Source organism: Cyphomyrmex costatus, unplaced genomic scaffold (genome assembly GCF_001594065.2).
Source record: "Cyphomyrmex costatus isolate MS0001 unplaced genomic scaffold, Ccosl1.0 scaffold455, whole genome shotgun sequence".
Taxonomy (NCBI): Eukaryota; Metazoa; Arthropoda; class Insecta; order Hymenoptera; family Formicidae; genus Cyphomyrmex; species Cyphomyrmex costatus.
The window spans coordinates 252986-257464 of NW_017278801.1; positions in this window are offsets into that span (position 1 = coordinate 252986).

Consider the following 4479-nt stretch of genomic DNA (forward strand, 5'->3'; position numbering starts at 1 on the left):
CGCCGCCGCCGCCGCCGCCGCCACCGCCACCCGTTGCAGAGGATAAAACATTCGAGACGCCAACCAGACCGCTGCTACTCGTCGCGGTAACTCCACCGGCAGCGATGACAGGACCGCCCGCGGTCGCAGCGGCCGCTGCGGCTGCTGCCGCCGCGGACGATGCGGCCGCACCACCCTGCACGTACGTCGCTCCCGTTCCTATCGTCCTCGGAGACACCGGGCTACTGCTCTTGATGTTGACATAATTTTGCGTCGGTCTGCAATCATAAAATTTCGTTAGACTCCGCGTAGAGAAAAAAAAAGTTTGTGTGTGTGAGACTGGTATTATATTATTATAATTGAGATACAATATTAAGAGGGCAACGAAATTATTTTTTATCGTTAAATTGTCATACAAACTATAATGATCTATTAAATTTATAAGTGCACTAATAATTCGACCACCAATTGTTCATTTGTGAACTATGATGTAACTACTATTCGAATTTCTCTATTGTATTATTTAGGTAACTGTTGTCATCAAATGAATAGAAAATGAAAAGTACAAATATATAGAAAGTACCTACGAAACATACATAAGTTTATACTGCGATAGAGTAAGCATCGTTTGCGAACTTAAGTAGTCTTCTAATGTAATAGATAAGCTGATATATTATTATGCAGTTGACAACCAAAAAAGATAATTACGCATTGATAATATCGTCACATCTGAAAGTCACGTTACAGTTTCTTTTACATTAAAAACGATGACGTTATCGTGATCTTTAAATGTAGAAGTTGCAGCAACGAAAGGATATCTAATCGTATGGAGCACCTTATCGATATCATTAATCATTTGGTACTCCGATTTAAATATAACTTACTTCGTATTGTATCATATTGTACTGTTACGATAACAAATTCTTACGTTTGGCGAAAGCACTTCTCGATAATTTCCAATATTATTAAATCTAAACATTTACAGAAAATGGAAGTAGTATACAGATAAATATTAAATGACTAAAACTCACGCGGTTGCCACAAATTTTTAATCGCAAAATTTCTTGACACTTCCCTGATTTACTGACAAAATTCTGAGGTTTTTCCTGACTTTGAATAATACATATTTTGCAATGTTTCTTTTATTTTTATCGTAATACGGAAAATGTTAAATATTCTGTTGATCCAGCAATGTAACATAGATGCACATTTTCTTCAGGAAACGAATTTCCAAAAAAACAAAGGTGGTCCAAACCAATCATAGAAGCAATAAGGCAATAAAAATTTATTTACAGCTGACTTTTCCTGACTTCCCTGACGCATTTTTTTTTAAATTCCCTAACTTTTCCCTGGCTTCCCTGATTTCCCTGACTCGTGGCAACTCTGAAAACTATACGTGTCAGTAAAATGTATTAATCATGTATTAGTCATACGACGAGCTTGTAGAAGCGTTGCAGCGGTTTGTTTATCGGTTCGTGTGTCACTGGCACACGTCATACACGCGCGGCTGATCCAATTTGAACGGCTTAGAAGAAAAAGAAAACTGTCAAGCAACGGCGATTGACAATGGCCTAAACAACTTTATACCGATCGACGTCCATTGGTCTTTTTGCCTCTATCCAATCACGATTCCCATCAAAGTTTCTAATTCTCTTTCCGAAGGCCACCATTCTGTAATCCGAAACGTTGGAACGAAGACTTTTTCTCGTATCCGGCCGAACATTTCACTGATTAATTTTTAAAAGGCAGTGCTCTCTCTCTCTCTCTCTCTCTAATAAATTTAACGATATTGAATAACTCATACATATTGCCAAAAAAAAAGAAACCCCTATATATATATATATGCTGCACTTGTATGAGTTCAATTATTATACCTTTTCTTTTGCAGTTGTTATCGACGTAAAAGTAAAAAGTAAACAAGCGATAACCCGAAAAAACTCAAACCCGTTGGATTAATGAGCTGCTCGAAACCTGCGGAATGACTCTAAAGTGAATAAATAAAATTTAACGTCGGTGTACTCTGAGCAGCAATTGGAGTCAATTTAACGTAGTTTTGTTTGCATCCTCTCCGTTGCCGAATTTTTCGACATTAAAAACGCAGCGTTGAAAAATCGCTCGCTTTTTTTCACTGCTCACTTGATAACTACTTTTGCTAAAAAAAAAAAAAAAAAAAAAAAAAAAAAAAAATATTGATAACCCAGCGTTTCAGTGTTGAACCTTGTACATTGGCATACAGCTCATGCTGTTTCGTCATGGATCTTCTAGAATAACCGCGAACTAAAATTGTATCTCTCTAAACGACCTTAGCGTTGCAAATAGCTGCCGACGAAAGAAAAGGAGAGAGAGAAACAGAAACGGAATCACATGACTATAATTAAAATACAATGACGATAATTAAAATACACGCTTCAGTTTAATTCGACACTGATGATGATTGTAACATGATTCTCGCCGATTCATTATCTCGTCCGATGCTCAGCGGATAACGGTATCCTTCGACGGAATTTCTCGGAAATATCGCGTATCTCGTCGAACCAGTCAATAACGATGTCCAGGGCGAAGTTTGTGACACAAATAAAAGTGCAGGAAAATTATCAACCTCAAAACAGGTGCAATTATGAGAGAATATATAATTACAGTGTTAATAATAGAAAAAGGACGTGTTAAAATTCGAAAAAGTATTCAAAAATACTCTCTGTCTCTCTCTCTTTCTTTCTCTCTCTCATATAAGAGTCATGACAAAAATTCCTTATCTTAAAATTCAATAATTTCTCCCAGATGCTTCCAATAATATTTTCAGATGTTTTGTATTTTCATTCTAATTTGGAAATTGTCAAACACAGTGATGTAAATTACAAAACATTAAGTAACCGACCAATACGAGCATAAAAAGTTGAAATTTAGTAATTATAAGCACTATACAATTAATGCTATTGTTCTAATTTGATCTATAATATAAAATTACATACAATGTTTAACAAACGTTTCAGCTTCACAGAGCCTTCTTCAGTGTAATAATAATAATTTACAATCGTTATTTATAATGGAACAAAAACTTCGGTTTAAATTTTTTCTAAACAAGATCTTGATCTTATAATCTTCTTTTGATGTTATTCTTCTTTTCAATTCAGAAATCAACCACATGGATTGATCCCAGTTCGTCATATTGTAATCCAAAAGAATGTGATCGTTGAAAAGCGAGAAATTCAATTATGTCAAAAAAACAATATCGTCAAACCATTGAAAATCTTTCCAAATTTAAAAGAAGAAGAACAAAGACATGTCAGAAACATCGGAATGATATTAATGCAATGTAAATTACCATTAATGTTGTTGACACTGCTTGCATTGTTAAATTCGTAAAATATCTGCGGATATGATGTATGTATATTAAACTTAAAAAAAAAAAAAAAAAAACCATTTTAATTTCTCAAAAGATTTTGTAAAATTCCCTGCCTCTTTCCCTTGCCGTTTTCAATTTCCTTGACATTTTCTCTGATTTCTAATTTTGTGGCATCCGTCATATTTTATTTCATTTTTAATTACACTGTATATTATCGATACTTGTAATCCATATTGAAACTCTACGTACATACATACCTCTCGAGAGTATAACGGTAAAACGCGTTGAAAAAAAGATAGGACGCAGTCGAGTCTTCGTTAAGGAAAAATCAACTGCAATTAACGAACAAATCGATAGATCCAGTTAACTCGGAATAAAAAATGTGATTGCAAAAATTGCAATTTCTCTTGCTTCTGTTTGCCTCGCCGCGCCAATGGGTTATTAATTTAATTGAACTAATTAGTAATCCCGACGGAATCGAGCGCCAGGCATTAAACGCGATCGATACCGAATGGAGTATCGATACTATAGAAAAGGAGTATTGTCTACTAAGTGTGAGTTCCAAAACAAGCGACGCATCATTAATTAGAAAAAAAAAAAAGAAAAGAGCGCCGAATGTCGACAAAGAAATTATTATATATTCAGCGATGCTCGTAAGATCTCAAAGAGCTGAACGAGGATATAAAAATTTCGTTCAAGATCGCAGAGAACAGCATTATTAAATTCGAATAGATTATTCCGGCTAAAATGCATGCAACGAATCGTGGAAAATTTTGCAGAAAATTCCTTACTATTCACATCCTCGCTTTATACGTGTAACATAAATAATGTAGCGTTACGTCCATATAATAGCGTTTTCTTTTTTTTTTATCAAGTTTCGCGAAGGAGAGAAAGAGATGACGGATTCGAATCCATCATTGATACATTTCGGATAAAATACCCAGTAGAGAATGTTACACGTATACCTATTTCTGAACGATTCAAGCTCTTATCGGTCTCGTGTGGGCGGCAAATAAATGATATTCGCGTCTAGCAACGACCTCGCTCCTGACATCTCTCTTTCCCGCGTACACGTATCTCAATCCCGAAGGTTTCCATCGATCGCGCCCGGCAAAAGCGAGTCGTCGCCCCCGACCCGCGACAATTACCGCGAGAAA